This window comes from Triturus cristatus, chromosome 5_2, assembly GCF_964204655.1.
Source record: "Triturus cristatus chromosome 5_2, aTriCri1.1, whole genome shotgun sequence".
In the NCBI taxonomy this organism is placed as follows: domain Eukaryota; kingdom Metazoa; phylum Chordata; class Amphibia; order Caudata; family Salamandridae; genus Triturus; species Triturus cristatus.
Genome location: NC_140588.1, coordinates 955,374,913 through 955,397,739, shown reverse-complemented (window position 1 = coordinate 955,397,739; position 22,827 = coordinate 955,374,913). Strand labels below are relative to the sequence as shown.

At 46.6% G+C, this 22,827-nt stretch overlaps 1 protein-coding gene and 1 long non-coding RNA gene across 3 annotated transcripts in view; one reads left to right on the top strand and one right to left on the bottom strand.

The window, feature by feature from the left end:
• Positions 1–22,827, top strand: part of LOC146829460 (SWI/SNF-related matrix-associated actin-dependent regulator of chromatin subfamily A member 1) — a 1,967,301-nt gene that overhangs the window by 1,057,711 nt on the left and 886,763 nt on the right. The window lies entirely within an intron of this gene.
• The window catches only part of LOC146829461 (uncharacterized), a 200,442-nt gene continuing 198,613 nt past the window's right edge, over positions 20,999–22,827 (bottom strand). The window contains exon 4 of the long non-coding RNA XR_014962264.1: positions 20,999–21,091. This is a non-coding gene — a long non-coding RNA (uncharacterized LOC146829461). The remainder of the gene's footprint in view (positions 21,092–22,827) is intronic.

Sequence of the window (22,827 nt, the reverse complement as noted above, 5' to 3'; positions counted from 1 at the left end):
GTGTAGGCTTGGAGGGCTCTGTTGCGGCGCCGCTCGACCCCCTCTGCTGTGCTCTGCTTGCTCCGCCAGGGCCCCACGCGTTTCTTCTCTCTTCTATGCTGTGAGGAGCCTTGTCACTGCGCTCTGGTACTCTTTTCTGGGCCCCTCTGCTCTCCCCCTTTGTTGGCCGAAGGTTACTTGCTGCGCTTTCTCCTTACTGCCTCGTGGCGTGCTTCTGGGGCTGGATTGTGGTCTATTTTGTTGACCCTCCTTGCCACGTGGACTGACCCCCTTGCTATTGTGGGCTTGGAAGCATATTCCAGGTGCGATGTGTGTATCTGCGTGGTTGGTAGCTTCTGGTGCCTGGCGCCCCCTCTGCCGCGCTCTCCCTGAGTCCGTACCTGTAGTTGGTCGGTTGCTGTACTCCCGGTGCGCCTGGCCACGTGTTGCACCCGGTTCAGTACTTCTTGGTCCTTCTTCTTACTGAGCCCAGACCCTCGTCGCCATTTGTGGTGTTTGTGTCAAGTGCAGGAAGTACAGCTCATACCAGGAAAGGTTGCAAGTAGGTACAGGTTTATTAAACACTTTTAATATACATTACTCCAGAGAGCGCCAGGAGACGTCTGCTCCGTTCGCTAGCTCCGCGCTACTGCCCGTATCCAAGATGGCCACCGCGCTCTACGTCATCACGTGGTACGTGAAGACTAGAGCGCGACGCTACAAATATATATTTAGAAATTCCTACATACCCCCTATTTAAAGGAACGTTATGGTTTAGTGCTAAAGCCTAACAAAAAATCCAGAAATCTTGCAGTGACAGTGATTGACAGTACCATGACTCCCTTCCCCTTTGTGATTGGCTCAGATTTTTTTTTTAGGGCAGGCAGTGATCCAAGGACCACTACCTGCCCTTAAAAAATGAAACAAAAACGTTACTTTTTTTATTTTTTTAAATGCATCCCGTTTTCCGTTATGGGCAACGGGCTGCATTTTAAAAAAAAACTGCTTTATTGACAAGCAGTCCCAGACATGGAGGACTGCTGAGCCCAGTAGGCCACCATCCCTGGGAGGGTCAGCCATTGCCAATGGAGTGGCAAATTGTAAGTGGCTTATTAATATTCATGAGCCTTACATTTTGCAACCCCATTGGGAATCGCAATCAGTGTCCCTTAAAATGTTGTACATTCCTAATTGCGACTTGTAATTTGCAACTCGCCATTGAGCGCAAATTGCAAGTCACAATTTGGAATGGTCGTATATCCGGCCCTGAGATCTTAAAACTGCTGCAAAGCACCAGAAAATGAAGGAAGGCACTAACCAGCGACAGACTGCATAGCAAGTGCAACTAGGAGATTATACAGTCACTCAGTCTCAGACATAATCAGTTAGCAATGCAATAAGGTAAATAAGAATGCTGGGAAGCACCAGCGCAAAACCCGGAGTTGTTCTGCTCTAAAGACGTGGTAGTGCACATAAATGAATAAATACATATTGCACATTGCTGTCAAGTTTTCAAATTGCTTATGTGTGACATTTATAAGTTTCAGTGTTCTTATGTGACATTTCATTCACTTTGAGTGACACTTTAGCGTGACAACAGTCAAACAAATATGCCTGTTATTAGATGCATTCCATGAATTATACAATTTCTTGACTTAAAACTGTTACAATTCTCCATCAGTGAATATGCAATGTCACTAACCTAATTCCTTTTTTAGGTCTCGCTGAGTCAGCACGCATGTGCTGCTCGGAGAGACATTTAGTATGTGAGTTTTGAAAGTGCTGCTGGCTGGCGACAAGCTTACGTTCCCGCGAGCGTACACGCACGCAGCCGGCAGCTTTGCAATATGTACAGCCGCGATCACTTCACTTTTCGCGCGCGCACCACTCGCGTTTCTTGTTCTGTTTCGTGACAGATGCCCATTTGCCATTTCTCCTAAGAGTAATAAAAAAGTTTGCTATCATTCATTTTGTACCAAGATCAGCAGCGATTAAGATACGAAATTACCATTATCTCTCTGTTAAAAAAAATGTGTGTGAAACGTCAGAATCGTGTTCAAGCTCGGCTCTCTGCAACCTGAGCTTTCCAAAGCTCCCACTTCCCCTCTGTGAGCTCTTGCCAGTACTATAACAGCTGTTTGCTCATTGCATGTTCTCCATTTTATTGCCACTACAGTTACTTTCACACCTTGTCAGGACCCTTTGTCCCAAGACACACCAGACTAAGTTGCAATTGCCATTTCCTGATGTAACTTTCCATGATCCTGTTCAAACCTTTGCAGACACGCATTATTTGACCGCATCATAGTCAAATCTTTAGTCATAAACATATGCCCCAGGCACTATTAGCCCGTCAGTTTCCGTCACACGCTGTAAACACCCTTCCACAGTCCGTTCCGGCCTGTCCAGCATATATTTATGGGCTGAATCTCATGGAAATAACGGATGCGCTGCTTTTCTCTAAGTTATCGGGGGTGGGGGCATGCAAACCAGATGTTTCAGTTTTAATTTCCATAATTACGTCAGTGTACAGGAGTATGGAAAGAAAACAAGCATTGGCAAAGCCAATAGGTTTCTTCTATGTGAAATCTATGGCTTTGTCAATGTTATTTTTTTAACACATTAAACAGCAATTGAGCTTCTGTGCAACATGGTTTAAAGTAAAAAAAAAAAGCTATGACGCGCCCAGTGTTGACAGTGTCACATCACTTTTTTTTTTACCTTTAAGCCATGTTAGCCATGTAACACAGCAGCCCACACAACAAGAATTGGCATAGCCATTAGGTCTCACTTTTGGGACCTTATAAGTATTTAGTTATGCAGCACAATATCCTTGGAGCAACAACATCAACTGTTTCCTGGCTAAACACTTATAAGGTCCCAAAGGCGAGACCTATTGGCTATGCAAATGCTTGTTCTAACATGCTTATTGTATGGTAAAACTACAACAAAAGATAGGACCATAAGGAGTTGCTTTCAAGTGTAACTTCCAGAAATTGCACCTGCCCCATCATGTGTGCTGTTAGGATTGGGAGTTATATGTTCGAGGCATATGAGCTGCAGATTACACACTTTTGCATAGATCGCCATCTGGTGTGGGGCCCGGATGTTTGCAGTTTGTTTTTCCTCTTGGAAAGTCTTTGGAAGTCACGAGGTCGGTGACTCCTCCCTTGGTTCGTATTGCTCATGGGCTTCGGCTCCATCCTCAGATTGTTTTTTTCCGCCATCGGGCTCGGATGTAATACTTCGCGCTCCGGTTCCGAACATTCCAGTTCAACGATCGAAGCGGAATCCTCGCTCTCCGGTATTGTTTAGATACTGATCTCCTCAATTACCTTCTTCTTCCACACACCTTCGATTCCAGTCATCGACGGCGGCCTTCGGGCCTATCCAGGCTCCGGTCCCGGCTGATGGAAAGAACTCCATTCAAGAAGTGCCCTCGATGTGGGTCCAAATTCCCCCACACCGATCTTCATGAGGTGTGCAACCTCTGCCTCTCCCCTGAACACGAGGCTCGAGACTGTCCCGCCTGCAAGTCTTTTAGATCCAAAAAGACTATTCGAGATTGAAGGGCCAGACGAAAAATGGCGCACTCCTCGACTTCCGTTCCAGTCGACATCTTCGGGGACGACGTTGAAGCTCCGGGACAGCAGCACACCGAAGAGGACCTCGTCAGTGCTTCCGAAGCCGATGACTCGGATGTGGAGGACATCACCCCGGCGCAGAGGGTCGTGAGTAAAATACCCCCTCCCACACCCGCGCCGACACCCAAAAAGGCTTCGGTCACGCCTTCGCCTTCGGGCCTAGGCAAGACCAAAGACACTGCTTCCAACACCCCACCTTCGGGCCCGGTGAAGAAACCAAGTAAGCCTTCCGGCGGCTCGGGCTCGAGCCAGCCTGCCAGCTGTGTCGAAAAACACCCTTCGGCACCGAAGAAGAGATCGGCCTCTACCTCGACACCGAGCACCGCACCAAAGCCCTCGGTGTCCAAACCCAGCCTCTCGGTGCTGACCAAACATCATAAGGCCCTCGGCACCGACACTCCCGCTCCGAAGCCTGTCTCGGCACCGAACAAAAAATCGGAGGTTCCAAGCACGGCACAGACAAGCCTAAAAAGCCATCGGCCCTGAAAACGTCGGCGCCGACCGAACGACCAGTGTCGCAAGAACTTTTTACACCGGATCCTTTACAAAAGACACTTACCAAGGATCCAAAAACTGGACATTTGGCACTGTCTTCTAAAAAGAGACATTTGGACAAACCAGCTCCACTTCCACCTCCAAAGAGGAAGGACTGTGCTACCTCCCCTTACAGATTGCCTTCCCCACCTCCTCCACCTTCTCCACCCTCTCCACCTCCGCCCCCTCCACCTTCTCCACCCCTGCCTCATCGCTCTCCGACCCAGTCTCCAGACCATGATGATCAGGGGGACCCATACTACGACCCAGCAGATGTGCCACAAGACCCTACCCCTACAGGATCCCCAGACCCATGGGATGAATATAATAATCCAGACATCCCAGATGTCCCACAAGATGACCTTTATCCATCCAGGCCATCTCCACCAGAAGACTCATTAGGTTTTCACCACCTACTTCAGAGGGCGGCACATTATCACGGGGTAGAGCTACACACTGACCCAGTAGAGTAAGATTTCCTCCTAGACACCTTTGATACTGCACATAGGTCTACTGCTATACTACCTATGCTCAAAGGGGGTAATAAAACATGCGCCAGAGGTTTTTAAAGACCCAGTCAGGGCTAGGGTCCTAAACCCACGCATAGAGAAAAAGTATAAAGCTGCCCCCACAGATCCTGCATACATCAAAGGGCCAGCGCCACTGGATTCCCTAGTGGTATCCACTGCAAGGAAGAGATCAAATTCCCAGGCGTCAGGCAAAGCACCACCGCCTGATAAAGAGTCAAAGCTGCTGGACGCGTCAGGAAAACGCACTGCATCACAGGCAGCCAATATATGGCGTATCGCCAACACTCAAGCACTATTGGCCAGATACGACAGAGCGCATTATGATGAACTAGAAACCATCATGCACCATCTCCCAGAAAAATACAAAAATAGGGCCAATGAATTAATTCAAGAGGGTAAGACCATAACTAATACCTCTATACGCTGTGCCTTAGACGCAGCAGACACAGCCTCCAGGGCCATTAACACTAGTGTCCTCCTCCGTCGCCACGCTTGGCTCAGAGTTTCAGGCTTTAAACCTAAGGTACAAGCCTCCATATTAAACCATCCATTTGACCAAGAACATTTATTCGGTCCAAAGGTAGATGACGCCCTCGAGAAGATGAAGAAAGACACAGATACGGTGAAATCTATGGGAGCCCTACAGTCACACCCTCCTAGGCGCTCCTTTCACCGCTCTTCCTTTCGGGGCACGGGCAGAGGCTACTCCTCAGATAGCGCGTCCACGTCCTACAAATCCCCTCCTCAGTCCACCTTCACAAGGGGTTATCAAAGAGGCGGCTATAGAGGCAATAATAATAAAGGCAGAGGCAAAACAAATACCGCTCGCTCTGCCACACCGCCTACCCAATGACTTTCCCCTGCTCCCTCCAGACCATCCCACTCCAGTCGGGGGCAGACTACAAAATTTCCTTCACGTCTGGGAATCCATCACATCAGACAAATGGGTGACCCAAATTATTCGTTCAGGGTATTGCCCAGAACTCACATCTACCCCCCCCAACATTCCACCCAGGCAACGCCCAATGCCACAAGAACATTCCATGTTACTAAAACAAGAGGTAATCTCCCTCCTACAAAAACACGCAATAGAACAGGTCCCCCCCCATCAGCAAAATGTAGGGGTCTACTCCCTATATTTTCTGATACCAAAAAGAGACGAGACTCTACGACCTATCTTAGATCTCAGGCCTCTAAACACATACATACATTCAGACCATTTTCACATGGTAACACTTCAGCAGGTACTTCCGCTCCTCTCCCAGAACGACTTTCTCACCACACTGGACTTGAAAGACGCATACTTTCACATTCCGGTACACCATGCCCACAGAAAGTACCTCAGATTTGTAGTGGACGGGCAACACTACCAGTTCAAGGTGCTCCCATTCGGGGTCACAACAGCACCAAGGGTATTCACCAAGTGCCTAGCGGTAGTGGCGGCACATCTCAGAAGACAGCACATTCACGTCTTCCCATATTTGGACGACTAGCTGATAAAAGCCGCGTCCAACAACCAATGTGTACACCTCACCGCCACTACAATCCAACTACTTCACCAACTAGGCTTCACGGTAAACCACCAAAAGTCCCAGCTAACACCATCCCACATAAAGCAATACCTCGGTGCCACCATAGACACCTCAAAAGCCATAGCCTACCCCAATCCGGCCAGGATTGCAAGCATTCAAGCTTTGCATCAAAAATTCATACTTCAACACTCCCTCCCAGCAAGAGTGTTTATGCAACTGATAGGGATGATGGCCTCTTGCATTTTCATAGTGCCTCATGCAAGACTATGGATGCGTCCATTCCAAGAGTGCTTAGCGCGCCAATGGAACCAAGCCCAGGGGCAACTGACAGATCTGGTGTTGGTAGACGGTCGCACCCATCGCTCCCTGCAGTGGTGGAACACCACAATCTTTCCAGAGGTCGACCGTTCCTGGACCCGGTTCCACAAATAATCCTAACAACGGACGCATCGCTCTCCGGCTGGGGAGCTCATCTACTAAATCTCACAGTGCAGGGCACATGGACGCCGCAACAAAAGTTACTCCACATCAACCATCTGGAGTTACTGGCAATCTTTCTAGCCCTAAAATCCTTTCATACACAGATTTTAGGCAAGGCAGTCCTTATTCGCACAGACAACATGACGGCCATGTACTACATTCAAAAACAAGGCGGCACACACTCTCCACAGCTCTCTCAACTAGCACAGAGCATATGGAGATGGGCAATTCCACACAAAATCTTTCTCCTAGCCCAACATGTCCCAGGAGTCCAAAACACCATGGCAGGATCTGCTCAGCAGACAGACGCAGCAGATCCACGAGTGGGAACTTCACCCACAGGTTCTTCACCCATTCTTTCAGATGTGGGGGCATCCACAGAGAGACCTCTTCGCCACCCACGAAAACAAAAAATGCCGAAGCTTCGCCGCCAGATACCCACACCCATTGTCCAAAGGCAATGCGATATGGATGAACTGGTCAGGCAAATTTGCGTACGCCTTTCCACCTCTCCCACTAATTCCATTAGTGGTGCGAAAGCTACAACAGCACTCCCTCACACTGATTCTAGTAGCTCCAACATGGGCCAGACAACCGTGGTACACCACGCAGCTGGAACTCTCGGTAGTGCCACACCAAAAGTTATACCTCTCACCATGCCTCCTAACCCAGAACCATGGAGAGATCAGACACCCGGACCCAGCTCAGCTCAACCTTGCGATCTGGCTCCTGAGATCCTAGAATTCGGATACCTTAACCTTCCCCCTGACTGTATGAACGTCATCAGAGAAGCTGGACGCCCTACCACTAGAGCCTGCTACGCTGCAAAGTGGAAAAGATTTGTTGTTTATTGCCATAACAACACAATCAACCCTCTAGACGTATCTATACAACACATCATATGCTACTTGCTCCATCTACAAAGGTGTAACCTAGCATATACATCCATTTGGCTACACCTTGCAGCAATTGCCGCTTACCTACAAAACAGACAGCACCTATCACTTTTCAGAGTGCCTGCCATTAAAGCCTTCATGGAAGGCCTAAAACGAATAATTCCCCCCAGAGTGCCACCCTCACCTGTGTGGAACTTAAATATAGTGCTCACAAGGCTAATGGGACCGCCTTTTGAACCCTTGCATATTGCGAACTGCAATTCCTCACATGGAAAACAGCTTTCCTTGTAGCCATCACCTCCCATAGAAGGGTCAGTGAAATACAAGCACTTACTATACAAGAACCTTTTCTCCAAATGCACCCAAACAAGGTTGTCCTACGTACCAACCCAAAATTCCTACCCAAAGTCCTCTCACCCTTTCATCTAAACCAATCGGTAGAATTACCGTTTTTTTTCTCGTAACCTCAAACGGTTGCAGAAAGGGCTCTACACACATTGGATGTTAAAAGGGCCTTGCTTTACTATATCCAGAGAACACAACCTTTCAGAAAGACAAAGCAACTGTTTGTCTCTTTCTCTCCACCTCATAAAGGCAACCCCATCTCTAAATCAGGGATAGCTAGGTGGATTGTAAAATGCATACAGATTTGCTACCACAAAGCAAAGAAAGATAGGGGCTTCTATGGCTTTTCTAGGGAACATCCCATTAGATGATATCTGCAAGGCAGCTACATGGTCGACACCGCACACTTTCACTAAACATTACTGTGTAGATGTGCAGACCAAGCAACAAGCTAGTGTGGGCCAGGCTGTACTAAAGACACTATTTCAAACCTCTGCAACAGATACCGGTGGTCGCCGCTAAGGTTGGGAACTGCTTTATAGTCTATGCAAAAGTGTGTAATCTGCAGCTCATATGCCTCGAACGGAATATGCTACTTACCAGTATGCATCTGTTCTTGGCATGTAGAGCTGCAGACCTACACACACCCACCCGCCTCCCCGGCTACCAATATCTGTTCCAGTCTATCTTATTTAGATACAACACACATGGGTTTCTTCACTGTTATTACTACGCTCCATCTTTCCCTGTTGGCGAAAAACAATCTGAGGATGGAGCCGAAGCCCATGCGCAATACGAACCAAGGGAGGAGTCACCAACCTCGTGACTTCCAAAGACTTTCCAAGAGGAAAAACAAACTGCAAACATCCGGGCCCAACACCAGATGGCGATCTAAGCAAAAGTGTGTAGATCTGCAGCTCTACATGCCAAGAACAGATGCATACTGGTAAGTAGCATATTCCTTTGACTTTTAACGTTGGCTGGTAAAGTTTCTGGGAGCAATGGTTAGGAAGACTACAGTAGCACCTTTCAGCCTTTGAGTGATAACCAGCCGAGGTGGGATGAGCTGCATTGTCATGTTTCTATAACTTTCAATAATTAACATTAGTTCCTGCTGTTAAATTTGACATGTAATTAAATTGTAGGCGAAAGCAAAGGGTTGGGGAGAGGGGATTAATTGGGAGAAAATACAGATGATGGGCCCTGTAGAACTGTGACTTAGAGTAAGGCTCTAAGATGATGACTGACCTGTTACGACATGGCAGAAGCTGAAGTAAACTTTTTAACATGGGTGATGGTAAGAAACTGATGTAAATCAGCAGCAAACACACTGTGAGTGGTGCTGTTCCCCTCAGCAGTCGTCTGTTGTGGTACAATTCAAGCTGGTTGCTCACATCACTGCCAGTCTCCAGAATTTGTGTTCTCTCTCTCTCCCTCTCTCTCTCTCTCTCTCTCTCTCTCTCTCTCTCTCTCTCTCTCTCTCTCTCCATCCCCTCTCTCTCTCTCTCTCTCCATCCCCTCTCTCTCTCTCCATCCCCTCTCTCTCTCCATTCTCTCTCTCTCCTTCCACATCACTCTCTTTACAGCCTGTTTCCTACTTATCGGTCTGTCGCTCTCCCCATCCGCTCTTTTTGGTTCCATCTGTCCTCCCTCGTAGCACACGTCTGTGAATCCTAGCAGTAGGCTCCTAGATTTAGTCCTTTGTTCCCTTTTTATCTGTTTCTTTATCCTCCCTCTTCTTATCTCTCTCTCCTGTCTTTGTATACTTTTATCTCTTTCTCTGCATTCTTCCCATCCTCTTCCATTTGCCCTTCTCTCCTTCCTCTCCCTAGCTCTACCGCTTTCTCCTCATCATCTCGTATACGTTTCTCTCTCCTTCCTTAATGTCTTGTCTCATTTCTTTCCCTCCTCTTTATTTCTTCCCATCTCTCCGTCACCTCGTTTCTCCTTTCTTCTATTGTTTTTTTTCTTCAATTTTGTTACTTTTGTCTGACCTGTACCCTCAACTCCTACTTTGACTACATATTTGTGATCCGGAGGCTGTAGGATGGGCAGGAAACCTGTGGCATAGTGAGGTGAACATGAGAAAAGCATGGTTTCTCTTAGATCGCTTTTCAGCACTAGCAGCCTGTCGCACACTGTCTGTGTGCATCGGGGGCAAATGTATGACGTTACAACTTGATAATTTAGATTGCGGTACGTGACAACACAGTTATTACAAGTTGTTACAACGACTTGTGCTAAAGGCGCTGGACTTAGGAATAGTATGATTAACTATTCCAACTCCAGTGTGTGTAACAGCAGGGAAGGTGTTGAAATAGTAAGTCATACTATTCCTTAGTGTAGAGCGCCATCCAGCGCAAGTTGTTGTAACGGCGTGCGTTGTAATGACTGCAATGTAAATGTATCACGGTGTAACAACCGCATTGTAAAGGTCGTTCTCCATCGGGGGCTGGCGTTTAGCTGCATGGTAATGAGGCAGGTCGCAGGGGTAGTTTGGTATCCTTTCAATGAGGCACAGAGACAAAAGTGGACAGGACCGACATGGGCAAATTCCAAACCTGGAGCTCATGCTTGCCGGTCGCAGCTTTCCACCCGCTTTATGGTGGAGTGGGGGAGGGTTCAGCATCATACATACCGCAGCACCCTAAAGTTATGCAGCCCTCACTCCATGCAGTCAGGATGGAGCCACCCGGTCACTTTCACAAAGTTTAAAGTGACCCAGTAACACCCGCATATGCATTCTATCTCAGGAATCGACTTTGGTTGCAGTGTCTGTCCAGTTTTCTCCGTGCACCAGCACCTCTCTGATGGTTACAATAACCATTTCTCACGAGGACCACAGATCCCGCAATAGGCTGACTGCCATGCAATGAGTATCATGTCACTAACCATTATGCAATCAGGAGCTATTCAGATTCGTGGTGCACAGCAGCTTAGGCCAATGAAGATTGTAGCCATAAAATGCCATTTTATTGGCTGCAAGGATCCTCATCCATACCTGTCACTGCCATTGGAGTGTGCGGCTTTCCATCTACTGGAAATAAGCCACCTGGCCACCTGGCCGCCAGGCAGAGATGATACAAAAATGTAATAATGCATCATAACTTTGTGAACTTGCCGTAACATCTTGGCGCTGGTAAGTGTGGAGATACCTCAGTCTTAAGCGAAAACTCCCTTAGAACAACCAAGTCTTCAGGCCCTTCCTGAAGCATTGATGGTTTGGTACAGATTTTAGGGAAAGAGGGAGCTTGTTCCAGAGTCCTGCGGCGCAGTTTGAGAAGGCTCCACTTTCCCACCTAACTCTCCTAATCCTGCTCACGTGAAGAAGACTCAGGGTGCTGGACCTTAGGGCACGGCCGGGGGTATAGGGAGTCAGTATTTTCTGAATATCCTTGGCTCCTCCCCCGAAGACAGCTTTATGGACCAGGCATAAGGCCTTAAATTCCACTTGCTGTTGTACGGGGAGCCAGTGTAGAGTTCTGATTCCCGCTGAGATGGATTGATCTCTGGGAATGTCCAAAAGCAGTCTCGCGGCGGCATTCTGCAAAGCCTGCAACCTACTCAACTGGGCCTTGTTTATCCCTAGCAGTAGGGCATTACAATAGTCCAGCTTGGACAGCAGGAGCGCCATCACCACTGTCTTACGTAGCTCTAACGTAATAAAAGGGAAAAAGCATGATGAAGCAACGCTGTTCACATGGGCCGAGAAATTTAGCTGACAGTCGAACAGCACGCCAAGGTTTCTCACCTTGGACACGGGGCGGGGGCATTCACCAGCCTTCAGGGGCCACTAGGAGTTGTTCCACAGGGGTTTCCCCTGGCCATACTCAATGATCTCTGTTTTATCTGTGTTGATCTTCAGGAAGCTCTGGTTCATCCAGGTCATAATTTCCAATAGGCACGTGTGGAATCTAGCGGCTGTGTCATCTAATTGATTGGCCGTCGATATTATGAGCTGGGAATCATCCGCGTATGACACTAAGGCGAAACCATGCTTCCTGATGAGTCTGGCCAAAGGGGTAACATAGATGTTAAACAGCGTAGGTGACAGAGCTGAACCCTGAGGCACCCCACAAGGGAGATGGAAACTGTCAGACTGAAGGCCGTCCCAGTATAAGCTCTGCTCCCTTCCATCCAGAAATGATGAGAGAAGGGACAGCACTGGGCCCTCAATTCCGACCTCCTGCAGTCTCTGTATCAACACCGTGTGATTCACAGTGTCATAGGCAGCCGACAGATCTAACAAGACAAGAATAGCCCTACCCCTGATTCCGTCGAATGTTGTGAATGAAAACCATGTTGGGTGGAGTCTAGCAAATTGTGAGTATCTAGGTACTCCGTCAGTGACCTGTTGACTGATTTCTCTAGAATTTTTGCTGCAATGGGTAGCGCAGCAATAGGACGGTAGTTCTTAGGTTCACAAGGATCTAATGTGGGCTTCTTTAGTAATGGCCTGATCGTAGCTATCTTCCAACTGGAAGGATAGTTACCTGACTCCAGCACTTGGTTAATTAAAGGTGTTAGTTCATCAGCAATTCTGTCAACAGCAAGATGCAAGATCGTGGGGGGGCAGGGGTCTTTAGGTGAACCTGATTTAGTAACAGTGATAAGTTTACAGGTTTCTTCCCTTGTGATTAGTGGGAACTTCGTCAACCTAGGATGTATCGTAGCTTTGTCGGTCAGTGGTTGCTCTTGCTTGTCTGGGCTCGGGTGAGTGTTCAGAAGTTCTTTGTAGATTAATTGGACCTTTTCCTGGAAGAAGGAGGCTAATTTATTACACATCGCTTGGTCGGGCTGAAACGTATTAGCCTGAGGCGGTTTAGAGAGTAAGGTTAATGTTTTAAAAAGCTCTTTGGTAGAGTTACCTGCTTCCCTAATCCTTTTTGCGTAAAATAAACTTTTTGCAGCAATTATTGCATCTCTATACTGTTGAAGGGCACAATTATACCTTACTATAGTCTGCCCTCCAAAGGCGCTCAGCCTTTCTACAAACTACCTTTAGGGCTTTGAGTTCTGAACTATACCATGCGGCAGAAGGTTTTAATCTCCTAATAGCTAGCACTTAGGGCACCCGGACGACCTCTGCAGACACTGAAGGTGGGTCTCATCATAGCCTGCAATACAGTCTGGGCCTCGGGGGAATAAGAAAAGGTGGAGTTGGATGCCACGCCTGTCACACATCCAAGAAGGGAAAAACAGCTGTCAGGACCTAGAGTCCCTGAGGGACAGGCATCCCAGAAAACTACTCAACGCCCATCTTGTTTAGAAACCCTGAGTACTCCAGTCAACACCCAGAACCTGTAAAAGAGCTCTCCCACCTGTAAAAGAGCTCTCCCAATGTCAGGGAGTCTAACAGCCCGGTAGACGCCATCACTTTGGCCGAGATACCAGCGATTGAGTCTTTTGTTGTAGAGGGGGCTCCATCTGTGCAAGCTCCTCGTGGAGAGACTGGGTCCAGAGGCTGGAGTTATACTTTGAAGCCACAGAAGTTGATGATGAAAGGAAGAGAGCCATGCTCCTCCAAATCGTGGGAAAGACCATCCATAAATTCTCGAAAACAATCTCAGAAGCAACCTCTAAGATGCTCATAGACTCCCTCAATGCATATTTTGAACCAATGGCAAATCAGGACTATGAACGATTTATCTTCCGCCAGGCTATGCAACACCCAGAGGAGTCAATCTACACGTTTTACACTACACACAATTGAAAGAACTGGCAAACACATGTTGTTTCGCAGATGAGAGTGAGAAGATGTTGGCCAGATCATTCAGGTTTGTGCCTCTACGAAGCTAAGAGAGCATATCCTGCAGGAACCAGGGAAGTTGTTGGCAGATATTCTGAACATGGTACACTCTAAAGAACTGTCAAAAATCCACACTTCCCACATAGAGGCAGCATTACAAAGAGCAGTAAACACAGAACTGATCAATGTTGTCATGCCCTGGAAGGACTCAGAAAAACCCAGGAAGACAACGACACCGGCTCAAGCATGTGGTTACTGCAGGGGGCCGGTCCATCGCCTGGCGGAGTGCCCTGCAAAAGGCAAATGATGTGCGGGATGTGGAAAGTTCAATCACTTTGCACCAAAGTTGGACACTGCTCACAAAGGTTAATGCCATACTTGAGGCACAAGAGGACAACAGTGACATGGATGATGATGGAGTAGTGGAACAAACAGTGCACTTTGTCTTCATCACATGGACCGCAGCGAAATCACAGTGCCAATTGCCCCAGTGTCAGATACAGGTAGGGGTGCACCCGTTCATAGCCATCATGGACACTGAAGCATCTGTTAACATTATGTTAGCAGCCACCTTCAAGACCATGCAGCCATCTCCAGCCCTCCAGAAGGCAGCAATCGGTATTAGCATATGTCCAGGACATCACACTATCAATGCTAAGCAACTTCAAAGCACTGATAAGCCATGGGTCCCTAACGGTAAGCTCATACATCTATATCGCAAAAAGCACCGATGGAATGCTCTTGGCTGCCACACATCGGAGGACCTTGGGGTTGTCACCTTCGTATCTGGCGTCCATTTAGATGCGCTATCTCAAATAAAATACTGGCAGAGTTCAGTGGGGTGTTCAATGGCATTGGCTGCTGCAAAGCAAAGAAGTGAATCTATATATTCATTGGTTGGTCCAAGTGGCAGCCCTACAACCGCGAAACATTGCTTTTTACCTGAGGCCCCAGTTGGAGAAGGAGTTCTAAAAACTGGAAGCCGTCCGGATCATAGAGGAGGTGTCGGGCCCCTGTGGTTGTCACCCATAATGGTAACTCAAAAGCCAAAACAACTGGGCGAGGTCTGCAAATGCGCAGACATGCGACTTCCCAGTGTTGAAATCAGGAGAGAATACAACCTGGCACTCACTATCTATGACATAATTGGAGAGCTGAACAGAGCCAGCTGGTTCTCAAAAGTGGACCTAAGATCAGGCTACTACCAGCTCACCTTGGCAGATGAGTCGAGATACGTCACAACATTCTTATCTTATGTCGGTTGAGGTGCGACAGGAGGCTCAGCTTCGGGATCTCGAGCTCCGCCAAAGTGTTTCAGAACACAGTACAAGAGCTGCTGGTGGGCCTGCCGAATGTTGTCAGTGTCAGTGATGACATTCTTGTGTATGACAAGTCGGTGCAGGAGCACAACGCAACGGGGGCCCTCCAAAGGATGTAGGACTCTGGGGTCACCCTACATCAGAGCAAATGTGAGTTTGTGAAACAGAGACTCAATTTCCTCGGCTTCACTTTCTCAGCAGAAGGGGTGGCACCCGACCCGGAAAAGGTGTGAGACATCAAAGAAGCGTCCCTGCCATCCACAGTCTCTGAGGTTCGTAGTTTTCTGAGAATGGTGAATTAATGTGGCCAATTCATCAGGACTTGACTACACTGACGCAGTCACTCTGTGACCTGACTAAATTGCTGTGGATGCTGGTTCCAAGGGGCTTGAAACAGTGCTGATGAAATGACCGGATGGTGGAGAATAGGCATGTGTGGTATTTGCTAGTAAATCCCCGACTCTAACACAACAACAGTACTCGCAAATTGATAAAGAAGCAATAGCCATATACTGGGGTGCCATCACTTCCTTTTGTATGTGTACTGACATCCTTTTGTTGTCACTACGGACCTCAAACCCCTCATTCCACTATTCTGAGGAACTGCATCAAACCCACCCCCATGAATTTAAAATTGTATGCTACAACTACAGAACAACTCCTCTCAGGTGGAGTACCGACCTGGAACCACTAACCCTGCAGCCTATCTGTCACGCCATCCCAGTGCGGCAACCCAAGCAGAAGATGAAGCAGACAAGACCAAGGAATACGTGTGGTATGCCGCCAACCGCTCATGCCGTCTAACCATGTCAGTTTACACCATACGCCAAGCCACTGCACAAGATGAGTATTTGCAGAGAGCGCTAAAAGCTGTCCAAACTAGTCAGTTGCATCAAGTAAAGGGCCACTGTGCTCAACGTACGCCTGCCCACTGGGCTCAACGTACGCCAGCAGCACAACGTGTTCTTGACAGTCCGTACCAAGTTCGCCACAAATTGGTAGCAGACCGAGATGGAGGTCTCCAGCGGGAAAACAGTCTTGTAATCACCACGAGTTTCCCCAGACCAGTAATGCAGCTAGCTCATGCTGGCCATCAAGGGATGGTCAAGACAAAGAACCGTCTTCGAACAAAGATGTGGTTTCCCCTCATGTATGAACTGGTCAAAACTGTATCGCCGGCCCGGTCATAACAGAGCGGGGGTCCCAGCGGCCTTGGGTGTGCCCAAGTTTAGACTTTGGAAGCCTCCCTGATGAGAGGCACGTGTTGGTTCTCATAGATGATTACTCTAAGTAACCCGAGGTGGAGCTCCTTACCTCTCAAGAAGCCCAGGAAGTGCTACCCAAGTGAGAGAAAATGATGGCTATGCATAGCCTTCTCAAAGAACTTAGGACAGTAAATGGCCATGTACCTGCAATGCCTGAACATAAAGTACAAGGTCACTCCTTGTTAGTCATAAGCCAACATGGAAGTGGAAAGGTTTATGAGAACATTGAATGAAATAATCATGATCGCACACGCCAATAGCCACTCAATTGGGCTATCTACTCTTTCTTTAAGAGAATCGCCAGACCCCGCACTCCACCACACGGCAAGCCCCTGGACATCTCATTATGGGATAAGTGGTCCAAAGTTCAATCCCAGTGTAGACTTTCCCTCCCCTCGCTAATCAGCAGATTTTTAAGAAAAGACGTACCACCAACGCCCGTGCCAGCTGGCGTCGGAGGTCCAAGGTGCTCAAGCAAGCTTGATCTGGTACTTGTCAAAGACATGTTCCCTGGAAGCAAGTTTAGACTTCCGTTCAAACGCCACCGCTGGGTGATCACTCACATGCATGGCAGTAAAGTGACGGTCTGGCGGGACGAGTAAGAGGTCACTAGAAAAATTTCTCATTTCAAGCAGTTCCTTCCGGTGCCTTCACCTGGTGGGGGTGATGGGAGCCAGGTTGACCCGGATGATGCCCCAATAAGCATTGGTTCCTTAACTGACATCCCCTATCTGGTGGTTAGAGGTAGTACAGACACCACCTCTGTTCCAACTCTGGTGAAGGAAGCTGAACCCGAATTGTCAAACACGATGGGAAATCGAGAGACCTGCATGTATTATGGCCTGCAAGGTAATCCTACTCCATCTACCTGCCTGCGAGACCATGTAGTGTGACTTCTGAGTATTGATGTATGACTGGGAACCATAAAAGGAAAAGGGTGTATCTTCACCATTGAAAAGTTTTTTTTACAGTAGTAATGTTCAGATGTGAATTGCACTATGCCTGTGAGGGTAGTTGTTGTTGCAATGTAAGTTTTGTTTTTTTCTTTAAAATAAAGGAGGATTGTGATGTCCTAAAGGTGACACACCTGGTAGACTTGGTGTGGGACACCCTCATGTGTCAAGGGGGGTGATTGAAAGTGTTACCCACTACGCAGGTGTATTGGTGCAGTCTGTATTAATACATGACAGTGTGGCAGGCGGGGTCAGGGAGAGTCATCCAGGGCTCTCTGTATTTCATTATAGGCCCCTTTGCCTAGGAAACATTATAATCTCTAGATGATGATCCTAATCAGGGCTGCATAGCCAGGCTCCATCTCCTCTCTCTAAGTGAAAGATCACAAGTTCAGAGCATTAGCACATGAGGAAACAAAGTAGCATTCAAAAATTGCATTCACGATTGACTTGAAGAGTTGTTTGTTTTCCTGTAGAGATAATATAATAAGATTTCTTTTCAAATGTGGATTCCATCTGCAATTTAAAGTCTCCACAATTTTAGTCCCGGGAAGCTTTTTTTTCTCTGCAGACACAAAATGAATGGATTCTATTAATAACTGCAGTGTTTAATATTTGTTAGCTTTAATGTTACTTCATATGCGATATTCAAGGCAGCCTACCGTTGAGGCAAGAAATGAAATTCCCTCTGACCCTGCTTCTTTGACTATGTGATCCCTGATCAAGCATCCCTTAAGTAAGTTGTCATAAGCAAAAGTCAATGATAAAGGTATACCTTAACTACACCTTCAACACAACATCAGTGGCACGCTAAAGTTTACCACTTCATCGGCAGTACTATATCTAAATAAGTAGTCATAATTTAAATGTATTAAAAGCAATTAAAACTTCAAAAAGTAACTCGTAAACTAGAAGGAAGCTTACTCCAAGCGTCGAGAAAAAATCAGCTCTCAGTTTAACCCATATTTGACCACATTCTTTTTTTTTTATAAACATTTTTATTGGTATTTTTGGTTTACAGCCACACACAAAGTAAAACAACCAAACAGACAGTTCAATATTGAGCACCACCCCCACCTCGCCCGCCCTCCGCCCCCACCCCTCTCTCATCACATTGGAAGTCTGTTTCGGACTTATGCTGCGGGTGACACCAGCGTCTTCCGTATATACCACTGTCTGTGCCCCAGAACTATAGACGTCATCCATGAACCATGCCGGCCCCCTCTGCTCCACCACTCCGCTAGAGCCCCCTCTCCAGGCCGCGATACCTCCGCCATCGGGCCCACACCCTGGTGAATTTTTTGGGGCAGCCTCTCGCCTTGTACGTGACCCTTTCTGCCGCCATGTAGATGTCCAGGCCTCTCCTCCACTCCGCTAATCGGGGTGGCGAGGGCGCCCCCCAGTATTTTGCTACGTCCCTCTTTGCCACCACCAGAGCCAGCACCAGGAAAGTCAACAGCGGGCGGGGGAGGTCCACATCATGCGTCATACCCAGTAACACTAACTTGGGGTCCTCCTGCAGTGGCACCTCCAGCACCTTACTCAGTTCCCCTAGGATCCCCCGCCAGTACCCCTGAATCTGCGGGCAAAGCCAAAGTATATGATAGAAAGTCCTTTCCTCCCTTCCGCACCTCAGACACGACGTGTCCCCCACCCGTCCCATTTTAAACAGTCGAAGTCTATCAAAGTACGTTCTATGCAGAATATTGAATTGGATCAGCCGCAGCCGGGACTTAATCGCCACCTCTCGTGGGTGCATGAGAACCGTATCCCAGTCCACCTCGTCCATCTCACCCACGTCTGCCTCCCAGGTCGCCCGAAGCGTCCCCATCAGGCATATTGTTCATGAGGGTCCGATATGTGAGGGACACCGCCCTTTCCATCATATGTTCCTGCAACAATCTGCCCTCTAGTGGTGCGTATTCGGGAAGAGAAGCCGTCTGTATCCCTTCTGCCTGCCAAGCATGTTTCAGTTGCGCGTACTTATAGTACTGTGTGGGGAGCAATCCAAATTCCCTGCGGAGCACCGAAAAGGATTTCAGCTCCCCCCTCATTAGCACGTCTCCCAATGTCGACACCCCGATGTTGTCCCATTGCGTGAACCCCCTCAACTTGTTGAGTTCTGGTAGCCATGTGCAACGCCATAGGGGCGTCTGTCTACTTAGTTTCCTGTCCCAGCCGATCTCCCATTTGACCACATTCTTGATCTTCAGTGGCTATAGAAGCCTACGGATGAGCAGGCCCCAATGATTGACAGTTGATGGCATTAATTAAGTCGTCTACCAATCAGCATTAGAGTTTGTTCAATAAGAGAGCTGGGTACGATGTGATTCCCTTCGGTATGATACTATTGTCACTGCTGTATAGTTAAAGCTACTTTTTCCTCTGTACTCAAAGGGTCATCTGGACAGCTGCATTGCTTTGAAGGTGGCCATCAAGTATAGTCTGTTGCTTCTAGTAATGTCACGTGATGGCATTTAGGGCCATATCTACTAAAGCATTTTCCCATAGACATAGAATAGGTAAAACCCTTTGATGCATCTGGCCCTTAATCGTTTTCGTTTTGCTCCCAAATATTTTCTAATTTCATTGCTTTCATAGAGGCCTCCTGGACAACAAAATGAACATGTTTCTTAGTGCTTGCTATGATTTGCTTGTGTTGAATGCTGTAGTTGTCTGGACTAGTGGTCAGTGGGGTTGTTGATCCTTGTGCGGTATTGAATGTCAAATCAGTACAGCTACAACTGCAGGCCCACTTCTGTATGCTAAGAGTATTCTACCTGTTCAATGCAGGTAGGTACATTGATGGTCAGTTTTAGTACCTTTAGATTGTGGTACTTTGCATCGCAGGTAAGTTATTTTTTTAATATATGTGTGTGCATATATGTTCACTGAAAAAAGTAATGGTTAGAATGACGTTATAGTTAGGTGAACATTTCATTGCCACTGCTAATTACCTACCATATTCCTTGTATATCTGCAAAACAGAAAGGAGGGAACTCTGGTTAGTTCCCAAATTCAGGTGGAGATTAGCTCCTTTATATGGCACACCCTACAACACCAGTGACACTCTGAATCAGCTCACCTCAAATGTCTGTTTTTTAGCAGAGTATTAAGGATAGGATTTGTACAGTGCCATCCACCCCAAGCTAGAAAGGGACAATGTATTTTTGCATGTTTAAAGACAAAGTATAACTTGCGTCTTCATTATACTTTGCTGATCACCTCACATATTACATCACTCATGACATGTTATGTGATATTGATGGCATTGAAAATCACATAATTGATGGCACTATATATAGTCCTCAATAAAGCAGAACAACAACTTCTATCACTGGGATTATCCTATTGCCCGTTTAGCTCATTTAATTATGCCACCACAAGGTTCGATGTATACAAAGGGATCCGCAAGTTAAAACTTAAAAAATATTTTTTACAACATAATAAACAGCAAGAGTCTTCGACAATGACGACTGTCACACAGTCAGAGAATCCAGTTGAACAAGAAGATCCTCTATTTAATCGGACTCCATCGGATATGGGAATATTATCCAACATGCAAGAGCTAATGAACAGTACCAGTACAATAAGGGCGGACAATGAAACACCAAAAGAAGTACAGATAAAACCAAAGACTCCGTTTAAGCCCCGTTCAACATTCAATCCTCCTATGATAAAAGATTTCATTGACAACTTTCACCAGAAGGTGATTGCAGCTCTAAAATAACTAACCTACAAAACATTGAATCGCATTAAAAAGAAAGTTAATCGACAAGAAATACAATTCAACACCCTAATGTCCAAGCTGAAGAAAAATCCCAACATTGTCGTCCGGAATGCTGATAATGGCGGCAATGTAGTCCTGTGGAAGAAAGAAAACTACGTCACTGAGGCCATGAATCAACTTAAAGATACTGAATGCTATAAGCGTAGTGACTATCCTACCTGGCGCAAAGTCAACAATTAATTTTATTTAAAACTAATCGGATGGAAGAATCTAGGATTACTATCGCTAGATGAATTCAAATACATGAAAAATGACAAACCAGTAATTCCTATTTTGTATTTTATTCCTAAGATTCATAAGGATGCCCTAACACCACCAGGCAGACCTATTATATGTGCACCCAAAAGTCTACTGGAAAACACTTCGAGATACATTAACTTTTATTTACAAGAACATGTTCAGAATTTGGCTTCCTACATCCGAGATACTAGTGACTTTTTATCAAAACTGATTTGACTATCCATGGCACGACAATGATCTTTTAATTACATTAGATGTAACCTCCTTGTATACCTCCATCAACCACAGCGATGGAATGAGAGCTCTCGAATTTTATCTATCTAAGAGAGGAGTAGAATACACTCTACATAGTTAGATGCTTTTAAACATGGTAGAGTTTTGTTTATGTAATAATTATTTTATGTTTCAAAACACCCTTTATCAGCAACTACGAGGAGTAGCGATGGGGGCCAGCTTTTCCCCCAGCTATGCCTGTCTACTTATGGGCTGGTGGGAGGAGCTGGTCCTGGCAAAAGAACATGAATCAAGCATCAAGTACAATGTCAAAGCCTGGTGGAGGTATATAGATGACCTCTTTCTAATATGGCTTGGGCCTATTCGTCAAGCAGAGAAATGTGTCCAGTTACTAAACATCAATTCTCTAAACTTACATTTTACTGGCTGCATCAGTGCAACCAGCATTAACTTCTTAGATGTTGAGGTCTGTGTTGCACATAACAAACTAATAACCAAACTTCACAGAAAACCAACAGCAGGCAACTCAGTGCTACACGCTGGCAGCGCACACCCCAAGCATCTCATCCGAAGTATCCCTTACGGTGAGATGCTTAGGCTTAGACGTATCTGCAGTAATTAAAATGATCTTATTAGAGAACAAGAAAGCAGTAAGCAGCGTTTCATGGAAAGGGGATATACAACACAGTGTATTGATTTGGCTATCCATAAGAGTAAAGGTCTTTCTAGAGAGACTCTCTTGAGAAAAATCAGCAAAACACCCCGGCCTGTTACAACAGAAACGATCCAGTGCACTGAGAACGATACTTTCAGATTTGTTCTACAATACAATGAACAAGAAAGACGAATCAAAAAACTATTGACCAAAAACTGGCCCTTAGTCCTCAGTGACCCTATGATTGGACATCTACTCCCTAGGAAACCGGCCATTACTTACAGCAGAGCAATATCCATGAAGGATATTCTGGTTCAAAATGATCCCATAGAGGCCAGTAAAAGCTCTTGGCGGACAGAAAAAAAAGGTTTTTTTAAATGTCTGGTCTGCAAAGAGTACCAATACGGCAGTAATAAAACCACATACAAAACACCTTTCAGCAACAATGAAATTGCGATAGTCAAGTCACTTAATTGCAGGACTGATCATGCCGTTTATGTGAAGGAGTGCCCTTGTGGGCTTCGCTACATTGGTAGCTCCATTCTACAAGCCCACATTAGGGTCCTCCAGCACATTAGGGCAATCAAAAATCAAGACTTGACTTATCCGGTTGCACGGCATTTCAGTGAAGTGCACCAGGCAGACCCTAGTAGTCTAAGATATTTTCTTGTAGACACTGTCA